Raw genomic sequence first — 19,329 nt, 5'->3', positions numbered from 1 at the left:
CCAAAAACTCATCGACGCGCAAGCGTCATACGCGCGAACGCGCGGGTTGAAAAATTAGCCAAACGGCGCGCACGCGTCAGCCACGCGTACGCGTGGGTACTCTTGCGCCCAGGCACAAAACTGGCATAACTTTGGCACAACTCTCGGAAAAATGGCTGGGCATATGGCGCAGCGCATCGACGCGCCCGCGCACACCACGCGCACGCATGGATGGTGCTTCTTGGAAGAATGGTGCACACGCGCTAAGTGCGCCTACGCGCGGAGGGTTATTCTGCTAAAAATTTTCTAAGTTAAAAGCTGCAGAATTCACAGGTTCAACCCCCAATCTTCCGACGGTCATAACTCTCTCATTTTAAATCATTTTTCACCCGTTCTTCGAACGGCATGGACATCCCGGATCCAATTTCATTTCTAAATAGATTTGGCATAAATCAGAGATCCGTAGTCCAAGTTATGTCTCGTCAAAGTATGCCCAAAAACCATGTTTTCATACAAAACCACAAAGTGCCATTTTCAAAACAAGCCACTTTCAACTCTTTTCAAAATCAATCAAAACATGCCAATTTCAACCCTTTTCTTTGAAATCATTCAAAATGTACCAAAATCAACAACAAGCCATCTACAACTCACACATTGACACTTTACCAAAATTTCCAAAACCACATCCAACCATTTTAACACTTCTCAATCAAATGGCTAAAGGACAAACACAATATCATATCATACATCCTTCCTCATCCCAATTTCCAATAATACCATTTCCAATCAACAATCATTATACATAATCATTATCATACTCACCATCAACATGGTACCACCCACCAATTCAACCTCAATCATCCATCAAGCATATATCACAACATGCATTTCTCATATATCACACAATCAAGGCATCAATATTCATAATCACATATATGATCACATCATATATCTCAACCATTCAACAACATCAACAATTCAATGCCTATCTTAGGACCTCTAGCCTAAGTATTTCCTACCACATTACATATTAGATACGGGAAACCGAAACCATACCTTAGCCGATTTCCCAAGCTCAACCGGAGCACTTCCAAACCACTTGTCCACAAGCTCTCAAGGTATCAACACCTCCAAGAACAGATTTTATCACACAAAACCATCTTCCAAGCTTTCCAAAATCACCAATGAAGCTCCAATATTCATATATACACAACCTAAGCCACAATCATCATACCCATACACAACATCTCAATGTCCAAACCTCATAGAATAATAAATTACACTAGGGTTGAGAATCTTACCACACCCAAGGTCCAAGGAGACAAGATTAACCTTCTCCTTCAAGAGAGTTGGGTCCTATAACATCAAAGAACCCAAAATCTCAACATTTTTGCTCATGAAACTCGAAATCAAGGGCTGGAATTTCGAACAGTAAAACGTAGCTTACCTCAAGATTAATTGTATGGGTTTTGTAGAGCTCTCTGTGGTGAACGCGTGGCCGTAAACGGGGCGGCAATCGGAGCTCTAGATCAAAAGTTATGGTGGTTTGAAGATCAACCAAGGGAGAGAACTTGAGAGAGTGTTCTTCCCCCCTCCATATTAGTTTTCAGCGTGTTTGAGTGTGTTGTGAGGAGAGAGAGTGCTGAAAACTAGGGTTTTGGTTTAGTTATGTTGGGCCAAGGGCCCACTTTGGGTCCGGTTGGTCCGGTTTAGCCCGTTCGGTCCAATCTTGGTCCGATTTCTATAAAATTGGTACCGAAATTCTCGTCTCAATCTCCTCTATCACATTTAGCCATAAAAATAACATTTTTGGCTTTCTAGAATAAATTCTCATTTTATGGGTTAGTTAGTCGTTAATTGACCGGGTCTTACAATATGCATCTGTGTGACATTGGTTGGGTATGCATATTGTAATTGGTTTGCCTATGTGATTAATTATGTTTAATTGCTATTTGTTCTACTTGAAGTAATTGTTTGGTTGTGCTTGAACTTTCCTACTTGTGTTTGCGACTGAAACTCTATTGGATTGTGGTGATTGGTTATTGTTTGGATTGTTTGGGCCTAGGGCCGTGGTTGATCATGAGGTGGGCCGAAGACCATGTTTGGTTGATGTTTCTGGTTTAGAAAAGTATGAAAAACTAAACTAGTTCAGCATAGACTTAATGAACCTATGCCTGGAGCAGGTTGGTCATTCATACTATCTAGGAAAAACCTTTTAAAAGGCTTTTGACATTTTGAAGAAATAACAGTTTTCTCTTTCAGAAAAGATTGCAGATTTTTAATGGTAAATCATTGGGTTTTGAAAGTATGCATAAGGCGGTTATTAATCACTGTAACGATTTTATTTTCACGTATCCTATTATAGTAATTCTCAAAAACCCTCTACTGAGAACCCTTTCGAGGATGATGTTCTCACTCCCCTACAGGTCTTTTCTCTTTTCAGGTTATGGACGACAAGGTTCAGAAGGGCTTATTTCTTTCTGTTTAGATGATAATTTGGATTGTGTTAGTATTTATGCTTCCCTCGCCTTTAATTTTGCAAGTTCTAGAAGACGGATAGGATTTTGATATGAAATACTTGTAAATTAATAATAAGTATTTATAAGTATTCTTTGTTAGTATTGTAAGTTGTATTGTATGTATGGATGTATGTTACCTATGAAAAAGTATTTTAGAGCGGTAATACGGTTTAAAGTTTTAACAGGCTCATATTTATGTATTAAATATTCTGAGAGTCGTCGTAACATCGTTAGCTATCAGAGTCGCGCAGCCGGAAGCATAAGATTTGATAGTTAGGGTGTTGCATCCACATTTGGAGAAAATATTTTGTAAGGATAGGGCAAACAGAATTACTGTTGTATGCGGCAATGATGCTGAAGAAGAAGTGCAACAGGATGGAGATGAAGAAGTTGATTAAGAAGATATGGGTATGTTTAACTCAAACCATGACTTCAGTGAATCTCTACTCCTACAATCGAATTCTGTGGCTTCATCTTCTGAAAAGAAACAAGGAAAAAAGCCATACTCATCTAAAAGGGCAAAAGATACCAAGATGATGAAGGAGTTAACTGACACCCTGAAGTATGTGCTCGATCAACAGGCAAAGCGTTTGGATTCTTTTGCTTAAGCTATGGGAAAGACTCATGAGAAAAAAAAGGTTGGTGATATTGATGAGCAGATAATTTATACGCTTTTTGGCATTGTTTTTAGTATGTTTTTAGTAGGATCTAGTTACTTTTAGGGATGTTTTTATTAGTTTTTATGTTAAATTCACATTTCTTGACTTTACTATGAGTTTTTGTATTTTTCTATGATTTCAGATATTTTCTAGCTGAAATTGAGGAACTTGAGCAAAAATCAGATTCAGAGGTTGAAGAAGGACTGCTGATGCTGTTGGATTCTGACCTTCCTGCACTCAAAGTGGATTTTCTGGAGCTACAAAACTCAAAATGGCACGCTTCGAATTGCGTTGGAAAGTTGACATTCAGGGCTTTCCAGAAATATATAATATTCCATACTTTGGCCGAGTTTAAATGACGCAAAAGGGCATTGAACGCCAGTTCTATGCTGCAGTCTGGAGTTAAACGCCAGAAACACGTCACAAGCCAGAGTTGAATGCTAGAAACACGTTACAAACTGGCGTTCAACTCCAGAAAGAGCCTCTGCACGTGTAACATTCAAGCTCGGCCCAAGCACACACCAAGTGGGCCCCGGAAGTGGATTTATACATCAATTACTTACTTCTGTAAACCCTAGTAACTAGTTTAGTATAAATAGGACTTTTTACTATCATCTTTAAGAACATCTTTTGATCTTTGATCAGTTTTATTCGATCTAGACCTCCATGGGAGGCTGGCCACTCGGCCATGCTTACCCTATATTCACTTATGTATTTTTCAACGGTAGAGTTTCTGCACTCCATAGATTAAGGTATGGAGCTCTGCTATTCCTTATGATTTAATGCAAAGTACTACTGTTTTCTATTCAATTCAACTTATTCCGCTTCTAAGATATCCATTCGCACCCAAGAACATGATAAATGTGATGATTATGTGACGCTCATCATCATTCTCACTTATGAACGCGTGCCTGACAAACACTTCCGTTCTACATGCAAACAAGCTAGAATGAGTATCTCTTAGATATCTAATACAGAGGACCGAGTCCGAGATATTAGAATCTTCGTGGTATAAGTTAGAACCCATGGATGGCCATTCCTGAGATCCAGAAAGTCTAAACCTTGTCTGTGGTATTCTGAGTAGGATCTGGGAAGGGATGGCTGTGACGATCTTCAAACTCGCGAGTGCTGGGCGTAGTGATAGACGCAAAAGGAGGGTGAATCCTATTCCAGTATGATCGAGAACCTCAGATGATTTGCCGTGCCGTGACAAAGCATTTGGACCTTTTTCACAAGAGGATGGGATGTAGCCATTGACAACGGTGATGCCCTTACATAAAGCTTGCCATGGAAAGGAGTAGGACTGATTGGATGAAGACAGCAGGAAAGCAGAAGTTCAGAAGAACGAACGCATCTCCATACACTTATCTGAAATTCTCACCAATGAATTACATAATTATTTCTATCTTTATTTTCTATTTATTTATTTATTTTTGAAAACTCCATAACTCTTTGATATCTGCCTGACTGAGATTTACAAGGTGACCATAGCTTGCTTCATACCAACAATCTCCGTGGAATCAACCCTTACTCACGTAAGGTTTTATTACTTGGACAACCCAGTGCACTTGCTGGTTAGTTGTGCGAAGTTGTGAAGTTATGTTTGGACCATGGTATTGTGCACCAGTTATTGGCGTCATGCCAGGGAGAGAACGAACAACAAATTTTACAATCCCAATCTGAGTAACAATTTCACGCATACCAAGTTTTTGGCGCCGTTGCCGGGGATTGTTCGAGTTTGGACAACTGACGGTTCATCTTGTTGCTCAGATTAGGTAATTTTCTTTTTGTTTTATTTTCAAAAAATTTTCAAAAATCTTTCAAAAATTTCTCCCTTATTTTCGAAAAAAAAATAAAAATAAACATTCTTTTCAAAAAAAAATTTTATTATGTTCTTCAGAATTTTTAAGAATGAATTCTAGTATTTCATGAAGCATGTTGAAGCCTGACTGGCTGTAAAGCCATGTCTAAATTCATTTGGACTGGGGCTTCCAACCCAACATTATCAAGAGCAAGCTAGTTGTTGCTAATCCACCTGCTGCTGTTCCTGATCCACCTGATTTACATGCTAAAGCTTGGCTGGCTATTAAGCTATGTCTAACCCTCAGATTGGAGCTTTAGACTAAGAGTGCAAGATTCCTGGAATTCATATTAAAAATTTTGGAATCCTTATTTTTCTTTTTCACATTAATTTTCGAAAAATCCAAAAAAAAATTTTGAAAATCATAAAAATCAAAAATATTTTGTGTTCCTTGTTTGAGTCCTGAGTCAAATTGTAAGTTTGGTGTCAATTGCATATTCATTTTGCATTTTTCGAAAAAAATCATGCATTCATAGTGTTCTTCATGATCTTCAAGTTGTTCCTGGCCAATCTTCTTGTTTGATCTTCATATTTTCTTGTTTTGTGTCTTTTCTTGTTTTTCATATGCATTCTTGGATTCATAGTGTCTATACATGAAAACTTTCTAAGTTTGGTGTCTTGCATGTTTTCTTTTCTTGAAAAGTTTTCAAAAATATGTTCTTGGTGTTCATCTTGACATTCAAAGTGTTCTTGGTGTTCATCTTGACATTCATAGTGTTCTTGCATTCATCACATGTTTTGATCCAAAATTTTCATGCATTGAGTCTTTTTCATGTTTTTCTCTTTCTTCATTAAAAATTCAAAAATCAAAAAAATATCTTTCCCTTTTTCACTCATAAATTTTCGAAAATTTGAATTGACCTTTTCAAAACTTTTTAAAATTTAGTTGTTTCTTATGAGTCAAATCAAATTTTCAATTTAAAAATCCTATCTTTTTCAAAAATCTTTTTCAAAAATCAAATCTTTTTCATTTTTCTTATTTATTTTCGAAAATTATAAAAATATTTTTCAAAAATCTTTTTCTTAATTTTATCTCATAATTTTCGAAAATATCCTCAACAATTAATGTTTTGATTCAAAAATTTCAAGTTTGTTACTTACTTGTTAAGAAATATTCAAACTTTAAGTTCTAGAATCATATCTTGTGATTTCTTGTGAATCAAGTCATTAATTGTGATTTTAAAAATCAAATCTTTTTCAAAACTAATTCTAATCATATCTTTCTATCATATCTTTTTAAAATCTTATCTTTTTCAAAAATTTGATTTTAAAATATCTTTTCTAACTTCTTATCTTCTTATCTTTTCAAAATTGATTTTCAAAACTTTTTCAACTAACTAATTGACTTTTTGTTTGTTTCTTATCTTTTTCAAAACTACCTAACTAACTCTCTCTCTCTCTAATTTTCGAAAATATCTTCCCTCTTTTTCAAAAATTCTTTTTAATTAACTAATTGTTTCAAATTTTAATTTTAATTTTCGAAAATCACTAACCATTTTTCAAAAATAATTTTCGAAATTCCTTTTTCTCTCTCATCTCCTTCTAATTATTTATTCATCTACTAACACTTCTCTCCCATCCAAAAATTTGAACACTACCTCCCTCTCTGTGTTCGAGTTTTTTCTTCCCTTCTTTACATTACATTCTTTTCTTCTTCTACTCACCTAAGGGAACCTCTATAACTGGGCAAAAAGGATCCCTATTATTATTATTTTTTTGTTCCCTTCTTTTTCATATGAGCAGGAGCAAGGATAAGAATATTCTTGTTGAAGCAGACCCTGAACCTGAAAGGACTCTGAAGAGGAAACTAAGAGAAGCTAAAATATAACAATCCAGAGATAACCTTATAGAAATTTTCGAACAGGAAGAGGAGATGGCAGCCGAAAATAATGATAATGCAAGGAGGATGCTTGGTGACTTTACTGCACCTAATTCCACTTTACATGGAAGAAGCATCTCCATCCCTGCCATTGGAGCAAACAATTTTTAGCTTAAACCTCAATTAGTTTCTCTGATGCAGCAGAACTGTAAGTTCCATGGACTTCCATCTGAAGATCCCTTTCAGTTCTTAAGACTAATGGAGTAGATCCTGAAGTCTACAGGCTCATGCTTTTCCCGTTTGCTGTAAGAGATAGAGCTAGAGTGTGGTTGGACTCTCAACCCAAAGATAGCCTGAACTCTTGGGATAAGCTGGTCAAGGCTTTCTTAGCCAAGTTCTTTCCTCCTCAAAAGCTGAGTAAGCTTAGAGTGGATGTTCAAACCTTCAGACAGAAAGAAGGTGAATCCCTCTATGAAGATTGGGAGAGATACAAGGAACTAACCAAAAAGTGTCCTTCTGACATGCTTTCAGAATGGACCATCCTGGATATATTCTATGATGGTCTGTCTGAATTAGCTAAGATGTCATTGGATACTTCTGCAGGTGGATCCATTCACCTAAAGAAAATGCCTACAGAAGCTCAAGAACTCATTGACATGGTTGCTAATAACCAGTTCATGTACACTTCTGAGAGGAATCCTGTGAGTAATGGGATGCCTTAGAAGAAGGGAGTTCTTGAAATTGATACTCTGAATGCCATATTGGCCCAGAATAAAATATTGACTCAGCAAGTCAATATGATTTCTCAGAGTCTAAATGGAATGCAAGCTGCACCCAACAGTACTCAAAAGGCATCTTCTGAAGAAGAAGCTTATGATCCTGAGAACCCTGCAATAGCAGTGGTGAATTACATGGGTGAACCATATGGAAACACCTATAATCTCTCATGGAGAAATCACCCAAATCTCTCATGGAAGGATCAACAAAAGCCTCAAGAAGGCTTTAACAATGGTGGAAGAAACAGGTTTAACAATAGTAAACCTTTTCCATCATCCACTCAGCAACAGACAGAGAACTCTGAACAAAATACCTCTAATTTAGCAAACTTAGTCTCTGATCTATCTAAGGCCACTCTGAGTTTCATGAATGAAATAAGGTCCTCCATTAGAAATTTGGAGGCACAAGTGGGCCAGCTGAGTAAGAAGATCACTGAAACCCCTCCTAATGCTCTCCCAAGCAATACAGAAGAAAATCCAAAAGGAGAGTGCAAGGCCATTGATATCACCATCATGGCCGAATCCAAGGAGGAAAGGGAGGACGTGAATTCCAAGGAGGAAGACCTCCTGGGACGTCCAGTGATCAATAAGGAGTTTCCCTTTGAGGAACAAAAGGAATCTGAGACTCATCTAGAGACCATAGAGATTCCATTGAACCTCCTTATGCCCTTCATGAGCTCTGATGAGTATTCCTCTTCTAAAGAGAATGAGGATGTTACTGAAGAGCAAGTTGCCAAGTTCCTTGGTGCAATCATGAAGCTGAATGCCAATTTATTTGATAATGAGACTTGGGGAGATGAACCTCCCCTGTTCACCAATGAAATAAATGCATTGGATCAACTGAGATTGCCTCAGAAGAAACAGGATCCTGGAAAGTTTCTAATACCTTGTACCATAGGCACCATGACCTTTGAGAAGGCTCTATGTGACCTTGGGTCAGGAATAAACCTCATGCCACTCTCTGTAATGGAGAAATTGGGAATCTTTGAGGTACAAACTGCTAAAATCTCATTAGAGATGGCAGACAATTCCAGAAAACAGGCTTATGGACAAGTAGAGGACATATTAGTAAAGGTTGAAGGCCTTTACATCCCTACTGATTTCATAATCCTAGATACTGGGAAGGATGAGGATGAATCCATCATCCTTGGAAGACCCTTCCTAGCCACAGCAAGAGCTGTGATTGATGTTAACAGAGGTGAACTAGTCCTTCAATTGAATGAGGACTCCCTTGAGTTTAAAACTCAAGGACATCCTTCTGTAAACATGAAAAAGAGGCACAGTAAGCTTCTCTCAAAACAGAGTCGACTAGAGCCCCCACAGTCAAACTCTAAGTTTGGTGTTGGGAGGCCACAACCAAACTCTAAGTTTGGTGTTGAACTCCCATATCCAAACTCTAAGTTTGGTGTTGGGGAGTCTCAACAATGCTCTGAACATCTATGAGGCTTCATGAGAGCCCACTGTCAAGCTATTGACATTAAAGAAGCGCTTGTTGGGAGGCAACCCAATTTTTATTTAATTATATTTTTTATTAGTTATATGTCTTCATAGGTTCATGATCATATGGAGTCACAAAAATAACTGAAAAAATTGAAGAAAAATCAAAAACAGCAGAAGAAAAATCACACCCTGGAGGAGGATCTTACTGGCATTTAAACGCCAGTAAGGAGCATCTGTCTGGCGTTCAACGCCAGAACAGAGCATGTTTCTGGCGTTGAACGCCAGAAACAAGCAGCATCCTGGCGTTCAGACGCCAGAAATGCACACTAAGGAAGAGCTGGCGCTGAACGCCAGAAACAAGCATCTGGCTGGCGTTCAACGCCAGAAATATGCTGCATCTGGGCGTTGAACGCCCAGAACAAGCATCAATTCGGCGTTTAAACGCCAGAATTGCATGCAAAGGCATTTTACATGCCTAATTGGTGCAGGGATGCAATTCCTTGACACCTTAGGATCTGTGGACCCCACAGGATCAACTCAGCATCTGTGGACCCCACAGGATCCCCACCTACCACCACTCACTCTTTTCCATCTTCCCAATAAACACTCTTCCCCAAAACTCTTCACCAATCACCTCAATCTCTCTTCCTTATCACCACTTCACCACTCACATCCATCCACTCTTCCCCATAAACCTACCTCATAAACTCCACCTACCTTCAAAATTCAAAACCAATTTCCCACCCAAACCCACCCTATATGGCCGAAATTAACCCCCCCTCCCCTCCCTATATAAAGCCCTCCATTTTTCCTCATTTTCACACAACATAACCCTCTCTTCCCCTTCTTGGCCGAATACACCTCTCCCTCCTCTCTTCCATATTTTCTTCTTCTTCTTCATCTATTCTTTCTTCTCTTGCTCGAGGGCGAGCAATATTCTAAGTTTGGTGTGGTAAAAGCATAAGCTTTTTGTTTTTCCATTACCATTGATGGCACCTAAGACCGGAGAATCCTCTAGAAAAGGGAAAGGGAAGACAAAAGCTTCCACCTCCGAGTCATGGGAGATGGAAAGATTCATCTCAAGACCACTTCTATGATGTTGTGGCCAAGAAGAAGGTGATCCCCGAGGTCCCTTTCAAGCTCAAGAGAAATGAGTATCCGGAGATCCGACATGAAATCCAAAGAAGAGGTTGGGAAGTTCTAACAAACCCCATGCAACAAGTCGGCATCCTAATGGTTCAAGAGTTCTATGCCAATGCATGGATCACAAGGAACCATGATCAAAGTAAGAACCCGAACCCAAAGAATTATCTCACTATGGTTCGGGGGAATTACTTAGATTTCAGTCTGGAAAATGTAAGGTTGGCGTTCAACTTGCCAATGATGGAAGAGAATGCACGCCCCTACACAAGGAGAGTCAACTTTGATCAAAGGTTGGACCAAGTCCTCATGGACATATGTGTGGAAGGAGCTCAATGGAAGATTGACTCAAAAGGCAAACCGGTTCAACTGAGAAGACTGGACCTTAAGCCTGTAGCTAGAGGATCGTTGGAGTTCATTCAACGCTCAATCATTCCCACTAGCAACCGGTCTGAAGTTACTATAGACTGGGCCATCATGATCCATAGCATCATGATTGGAGAAGAGGTGGAGGTTCATGAGATTATACCTCAAGAACTCTACAAGGTGGCTGACAAGTCCTCCACTATGGCAAGGTTAGCTTTTCCTCACCTCATTTGCCATCTATGCAATTCGGCTAGGATTGACATAGAAGGAGACATTCCCATTGAGGAAGAGAAGCCCATCACTAAGAAAAGGATGGAGCAAACAAGAGAGCCCACTCATGGAGCTCAAGAAACACGTGAGGAAGCTCATCATCAAGAAATCCCTGAGATACCTCAAGGGATGCACTTTCCTCCACAGAATTTTTGGGAGCAAATCAACACCTCCCTAGGAGAATTAAGTTCCAACATGGGACAATTAAGGGTGGAACTTCAAGAGCACTCCATCATCCTTCATGAAATTAGAAGAAGATCAAAGAGCAATGAGGGAGGAGCAACAAAGACAAGGAAGAGACATAGAAGAGCTCAAGGACATCATTGTTTCCTCAAGAAGGAAACGACACCATCACTAAGGTGGACTCATTCCTTGTTCTTATATTTTCTGTTTTTCATTTTCTTTATGTTAAATGCTTATCTATGTTTGTGTCTTATTACATGATCATTAGTATTTAGTAACTATGTCTTAAAGTTATGAATGTCCTATGAATCCATCACCTCTCTTAAATAAAAAATATTTTAATTCAAAAAGAACAAGAAGTACATGAGTTTCGAATTTATCCTTGAACTTAGTTTAATTATATTGATGTGGTGACAATACTTTTTGTTTTCTGAATGAATGCTTGAATAGTGCATATGTCTTTTGAAGTTGTTGTTTAAGAATGTTAAATATGTTGGCTCTTGAAAGAATGATGACAAGGAGACATGTTATTTGATAATCTGAAAAATCATAAAAATGATTCTTGAAGCAAGAAAAAGCAGCAAAGAACAAAGCTTGCAGAAAAAAAATGGCGAAAAAAATATAAAAAAAAAAAAAAGAAAAAGCAAGCAAAAAAAGCCAAAGCTCTTAAAACCAAAAGGCAAAAGCAAAAAGCCAATAGCCCTTAAAACCAAAAGGCAAGGGTAATAAAAAGGATCCAAGGCTTTGAGCATCAGTGGATAGGAGGGCCTAAAGGAATAAAATCCTGGCCTAAGCGGCTAAACCAAGCTGTCCCTAACCATGTGCTTGTGGCGTGTAGGTGTCAAGTGAAAACTTGAGACTGAGCGGTTAAAGTCGAGGTCCAAAGCAAAAGAAGAGTGTGCTTAAGAACCCTGGACACCTCTAATTGGGGACTTTAGCAAAGCTGAGTCACAATCTGAAAAGGTTCACCCAGTTATGTGTCTGTGGCATTTATGTATCCGGTGGTAATACTGGAAAATAAAGTGCTTAGGGCCACGGCCAAGACTCATAAAGTAGCTGTGTTCAAGAATCATCATACTGAACTAGGAGAATCAATAACACTATCTGAACTCTGAGTTCCTATAGATGCTAATCATTCTGAACTTCAATGGATAAAGTGAGATGCCAAAACTATTCAAGAGGTAAAAAGCTACAAGTCCCGCTCATCTGATTGGAGCTATGTTTCATTGATATTTTGGAATTTATAGTATGTTCTCTTCTTTTTATCCTATTTGATTTTCAGTTGCTTGGGGACGAACAACAATTTAAGTTTGGTGTTGTGATGAGCGGATAATTTATACGCTTTTTGGCATTGTTTTTAGTATGTTTTTAGTAGGATCTAGTTACTTTTAGGGATGTTTTTATTAGTTTTTATGTTAAATTCACATTTCTGGACTTTACTATGAGTTTTTGTATTTTTCTGTGATTTCAGGTATTTTCTGGCTGAAATTGAGGGACTTGAGCAAAAATCAGATTCAGAGGTTGAAGAAGGACTGCTGATGCTGTTGGATTCTGACCTCCCTGCACTCAAAGTAGATTTTCTGGAGCTACAGAACTCAAACTGGCGCGCTTCCAATTGCGTTAAAAATTAGACATCTAGGGCTTTCCAGCAATATATAATAGTTTATACTTTGGCCGAGTTTAGATGACGCAAAAGGGCGTTGAACGCCAGTTCTACGCTGCAGTCTGGAGTTAAACTCCAAAGTGGGCCCTTGGCCCAACATAACTAAACCAAAACCCTAGTTTTCAGTACTCTCTCTCTTCACACAACACCAAAACACGCTGAAAATTGAGATGGAAGGGGGAAGAACACTCTCTCAACTTCCTTCTCTCACTTGATCTTCAAACCACCATAACTTTTGATCTAGAGCTCCGATTGCCGCTCCGTTTGCGGCCACGCGTTCACCGCGGAGAGCTCTACAAAACCCATACAATTAATCTTGAGGTAAGCCACGTTTTACTGTTCGAAATTCCAGCCCTTGATTTCGAGTTTCATGAGTAAAAATGTTGAGATTTTGGGTTCTTTGATGTTATAGGACCCAACTCTCTTGAAGGAGAAGGTTAATCTTGTCTCTTTAGACCTTGGGTGTGGTAAGATTCTCAACCCTAGTGTAATTTGTTGTTCTATGAGGTTTGGGCATTGAGATGTTGTGTATGGGTATGATGATTGTGGCTTAGGTTGTGTATATGTGAATATTGGAGCTTGATTGGTGATTTTGGAAAGCTTGGAAGAGGGTTTTGTGTGATAAAATCTGTTCTTGGAGGTGTTGATACCTTGAGAGCTTGAGGACAAGTGGTTTGGAAGTGCTCCGGTTGAGCTTGGGAAATTGGCTAAGGTATGGTTTCGGTTTCCCGTATCTAATATGTAATGTGGTAGGAAATACTTAGGCTAGAGGCCCTAAGATAGGCATTGAATTGATGATGTTGTGGAATGGTTGAGATATATGATGTGATCATATGTGTGATTATGAATATTGATGCCTTGATTGTGTGATATGTGAGAAAATGCATGTTGTGATATATACTTGATGAATGATTGAGGTTGAATTGATGGGTGGTGCCATATTGTTGGTGAGTATGATAATTATGTATAATGATGGTTGATTGAAAATTGATATTGTTAGAAATTGGGATGAGAAGGATGTATGACATAATATTGTGTTTATCCTTTGGCCTTTTGATTGAGAAGTGTTAAAATGGTTGGAGGTAGTTTTGAGAATTTTGGTAAAATGTCAATGCGTGAGTTGAGGATGGCTTGTTGTTGAATTTGGTACACTTTGATTGATTTCAAAGAAAAGGGATGAAATTGGCATGTTTTAATTGATTTTGAAAAGAGTTGAAAGTGGCTTGTTTTGAAAATGGCACTTTGTGGTTTGGAATGAAAATATGGTTTTTGGGCATACTTTGACGGGACATAACTTGGACTACGGATCTTTGATTTGTGCCAATTCTGTTTAGAAATGAAATTGGATCCGGGATGTCCATGCCGTTCGAAGAACGGGTGAAAAATGATTTAAAATGAGAGAGTTATGACCGTCGGAAGATTGGGGGTTGAATCTATGAATTCTGCAGCTTTTAACTTAGAAAATTTTTAGCAGAATGACCCCTCGCGCGTAGGCGCACTTGGCGCGTATGCGCCGTTCTTCGAGAAAGCATCATCCACGCGTGCGCGTGGAGTGCGCGTACGCGTGGCCCTGTTTTCATCCCAAAGTTGATTTTTGAGTTTTAAAAGCCAAACTTCATACTTCTAAGCCTCCAATCTCACCACTTATGTCTTAAATCATTATGATATGCCTAGCATGAGGAAAAGGGCTAGTGAATGTGGTAACTTGCGAGTGAAGCAAGGGAAAAATGAATGATCCATGAGGATCAAAGATGATTATGTGAGATGTGGAGGATAGCGGTGGAAGTGCTTGTTATGCCATGGGCCGAATGGCCGTAATTGTTAATGAATTGGCTGGTTATGGATTTAACCGTGAGCCGGATGGCTGGATTATGCTGTGTGGCGGCGGAGCCATGTTTATGGCTAAGTATAAATGCATATATGCTGTTGAATGAATTGTGAATGTTGGCACTTCCACCATTGGAGATGAGGGTTTCCCTGGGTAGTAGCAATGGCTAGCCACCATGTGCTCCAGGTTGAGACTCGAAGCTCTGTTAACCCAATGTCGTAAGTGTGGCCGGGCACTGTGAAAGACCCGGATGAGCTCGCCCCCATAAATATTCACCAGTGATGGTGATGGATAAATATTCACCAGTGATGGTGATGGATAAATATTCACCAGTGAGGGTGATGGATATGGATCATGATTATGATCAAGTTTATGATGAGTATAACTCGAGTTGGGGATGCACGACAGAGGGACAGTCCAATGGCTAGCTACCAGGACTTGTCGGGTTGGCTCTATAACCGACAGATGATATCATCAGCCACTAGGGACAGGCATGCATCATAAGCATACTACATGAATTGTTTGAGATTGCCTATTTGACTGCATATTACTTGCTAATTGCCTAAATGCCTTATCTGTTCCTATTTGTAAATCTCTTGTCTGATACAACTGTGTTTGCTATATTATACTCCTGCTGGTGGTTGGGAGGTCTGAAGGAATTGGAAAGGGAAGTATTAGTTAGACTGAAGAATCTTTAGTCAGTTGCCACTTACGGTTTAGCTTGTTTATAAGCTTTGATATTATCTGAAGGAAGTTCTAGGATTGCCTTCGGCTTTCCTCTATTATTATGTATTATATATGTGGAAGCTGTTACCGTGCTGGGGACCTCTGGTTCTCACCCATGCGGATTTTGTGGTTTTCAGATGCAGGACGCGAGGCTTCTCGTTGAGGCATGCTGGAGACTTCTGGATTAGCGAAGATCCTTTGTTCTCGGGACTCTGTTTTGGGTTATATATCTTGTTTAGATACTTTTATCTCCATTAAATAATACAAACTGTGACGACTCCTTCTAGAGGGGATTTTTGGAGAATAGGTTTTCTGTATTTGTGTCCCTTTGGGTTTCCTTTGGGGTTTTCTTATGTTATCATATGTATATATTGCTATGCTCGGACCGGTTATCTTCGCAACCGGGTTTTGAGTCTTGATATTCCCGTTTTTGACACTCTTTATATATATGATCTCGCGTTAGCTTATCCCGGTTCGTTACGTTATCGATCGGAGTGTTGCCCGTTCGAGTTACGGTTTTACCCCCTTTTTCTACAAAGGCTCCTAGTTATAATCAATTATTCATACTACTATATGTACTAAATTTTTGTTTTAGAGGTCGTAATACCTTGCCATCTCTGAATTATGACTTAAGCATAAGACTTTGTATGGTAGGGTGTTACATTAATAGCCACTAGTCGCGACCCGCGAAGTTTAGGTCGGCTAGGGTACATTATGAAATTAGTTGACAACAGTATATCCTAATCTCTCCCGAAGGAAACATGAGAGCCTCTATAGGCAAATTCAAAGAGTTCAATACATAATATAAACTTTCCAAAACAAAGGTGGAGAGATTCTAATCAAAACACAAAGTAGAGGAAATAAAGATCTTCGCCGTCTCTCAGACGACCCACAACTCACTTCTGGGCACCTGGACCTGTATCTGAAAAACAAGAGATATATACGGAATGAGAACCCCGGGCCCATGGGTTCCCAGTACGGTAAAAGTGCCAAATAAATTCAATGTACTGCAATAAAAACTCACTAAGCATCCTAAACTTCTTCACCAATTATTCATCCTAGGTTCTCGCTAATCCATGAATAGGCAACTGTCATAAGGGAGTGCTAAATTCAATTCATGTTTCACATGTTTCCCAACTCGCTGACTCTTCCACGAATCAGACTTAGAATCATAAGCAAAACCATCACTAGTTGTTCTGCCTCAGCAGTTCTATATCAATACATCATCATGCAATCGCATCATCAATTCATCCCATCAAGAACAGCCCTCACACCCACCGACACCAGCATGAGGGGCCTCTCAGTTGTACAAACACAAGCAATACAGGCAAGTAATACACAAACATGATACAAGTAGAACAAGTAGCATATAGTCAGGTAACATGGCATATATGATGTAGAAATCCAAGACAAATGGCAAACCCAAACAATTCAAACATATGCAAATGATGAATGCCTACCCTATGGCTGATGATATCATCTGTCGGTTATATAGCCAACCCGACATGTCCTGGTAGCTAACCATTGGACAGAAACACCCATTGCGGAGCAAGTAGGTTTGAGCTACAACCCCCTTGCTACTACCCTCTCAACCCAGAGCCAGTGGAATAACCACTACTGCGGCTACTACCCAGGCGGGTGTTTAAAAGCTCAACCTGGAGCGAGTGGATTCACCACTACTGCCGCTACTACCCAGGCGTCACAATCTCTGACCTGGAGCAAGTGGGACGAACCACAACCCTTGCTACTGCCCAGGTATCTCAAACATATATTCATTCAATCTCAATTCATATTATCAACATTCATTGTTACCAAATCTCAGACATTAACTTGGAGCAAGTGGGACGAACCACAACCCTTACTACTACCCAAGTATCACAAATAAACATTTATTCATAATCACCCTTCATTATTATCAATTCTCAGACAATAACCCGGAGCAAGCGGGACGAACCACGACCCTTGCTACTACCCAGGTATCACAAATACACATTTATTCAAAACTCCATGATTAAACTCGTTTATCATAATCCTCCTTTCCCGTCTCATACCCGGAGCAAGTGGACAACGCCACTGCCTACTAGCCGGGGTCGCACATCACATTTCAATATTTTTTCATTATTATCCATTTAACATATTCATTCATTAATCATATATGCATTTATACTCAGCCATAAACAATAATGGCTTTGCCGTAACCCGGCAATAACTCAGCCATCCGGCTCATGGTCCAATCAAGAACGGGCCATTTATCAATAAATATAGCCCTCCGGCTCATGGCATACACGGTACTTCCACCGTCATCCTCCATATCTCATATAATCATCTTTGATCATCATTGATCATAACTTTTCCCCTTGCTTCACTCGCAAGTTACCACATCCCCTAGCTCCTTTCTCATTGCTAGGCATATCATAATGATTTAATACATAAGAGGTGAGATCGGAGGCTTAGAAGTATGAGATTTGGCTTTTAAAACTCAAAAATCAACTTTGGCATAAAAACAGGGCCACGCGTACGCGCACTCCACGCGCATGCGCGGATGGCCAAAAACTCATAAACGCGCAAGCGTCATACGCGCGAACGCGCGGGTTGAAAAATATCCAAACGGCGCGCAAGCGTCAACCACGCATACGCGTGGGTGCTCTTGCGCCCAGGCACAAAACTGGCACAACTCTGGCACAACTCTCTGGAAAATAGCTGGGCATATGGTGCAGCGCATCGACGCGCCCGCGCACACCACGCGCACGCATGGATGGTACTTTCTGGAAGAACGGTGTGCACGCGCCAAGTGCGCCTACGCGCGTAGGGTCGTTCTGCTAAAAATTTTCTAAGTTAAAAGCTGCAGAATTTACAGATTCAACTCCCAATCTTCCGACGGTCATAACTTCCTCATTTTAAATCATTTTTCACCCGTTCTTCGAACGGCATGGACATCCCGGATCCAATTTTATTTCTAAAAAGATTTGGCAGAAAACGGAGGTCCGTAGTCCAGGTTATGTCCCGTCAAAATATGCCCAAAAACCATGTTTTCATACAAAACCACAAGGTGCCATTTTCAAAACAAGCCATTTTCAACTCTTTTCAAAATCAACCAAAACATACCAATTTCATCCCTTTCTTTGAAATCAATCAAAATATACTAAAATCAACATCAAGCCTCCTCAACTCACACATTGACACTTTCTCAAACTCAAACACATTTACATATCATACACTCTTCCTCATGCCAAATTTCAACAACACTATTTCCAATCAACCATCATTATACATAATCAATATCATACTCACTATCACGTGGTTTCACCCACAAATCAACCTTAATCATTCCTCAAGCATATATCACAACATACATATCTCTAATGCATCATCATACCATCAAGGCATCAATAGTCATAATCACATATATGACCACATAATATGTCTCAACTAAAACCAAACATACCTCATCTATATAATTTCACCCAAATTTACCAAATTCCACACTTCAACTCCTCAAACCTTATTATTCAATAATCAACCCAATCATTCATATATTAATTACTGGAAATTCATCCAATCACTTGTGTCATCATACAATGCACACATCACTTACCTTTCTTACCTCTTTCCGGCCTCCGGCCCAAAATTCACGGCCTCCGGCCCAATTTTCACAATTTAAATGCATAAACCACAAATCAATACTCATTACCCAATACATCAAATTCTCAATACACCAAGCATACAAGGCCACACAATTCTCAACCCAATCATTAATTCACATTACATACCAACTATGCATATTAGCACCAACAATTTACACAATCCAAACTTAATCCTAGGGGCATCTAGCCTAGGAATTCTCATCACAACACACGGTACTTAAATGAAACTTAAACCGTACCTCTTGTAGCCAAACCAATTGAGCCTCTTCTTTGGAATTCTTCACCAACCTTAGCTCCAAGCCTTACCAAAGCTCCTCAAGCAATACCAATCTCCCAATTGTGCACCAACATCACCAAATACACTAACATAACCAATATCACATACATACATCAACCTAGGGCTCATAAAATTGACAAATCACAAGGGTTTGCACACTTCTTACCTCAGCCCATATG

At 39.4% G+C, this 19,329-nt stretch overlaps 1 non-coding gene across 1 annotated transcript; it reads right to left on the bottom strand.

The window, feature by feature from the left end:
* Nucleotides 1–7,256: 7,256 nt before the first annotated feature.
* On the bottom strand, nucleotides 7,257–7,364 carry LOC148573229 (small nucleolar RNA R71). The gene has a single exon (XR_015906795.1). It is a non-coding gene; the product is annotated as a small nucleolar RNA R71 (small nucleolar RNA).
* Nucleotides 7,365–19,329: the final 11,965 nt, after the last annotated feature.

The sequence above is a fragment of the Arachis ipaensis genome, chromosome B2, assembly GCF_059453495.1.
Source record: "Arachis ipaensis isolate K30076 ecotype BB chromosome B2, ASM5945349v1, whole genome shotgun sequence".
NCBI classification, from domain to species: Eukaryota; Viridiplantae; Streptophyta; class Magnoliopsida; order Fabales; family Fabaceae; genus Arachis; species Arachis ipaensis.
Note: the sequence above shows the minus strand (reverse complement) of the source record. Positions and strands in the feature narration are given on the sequence as shown.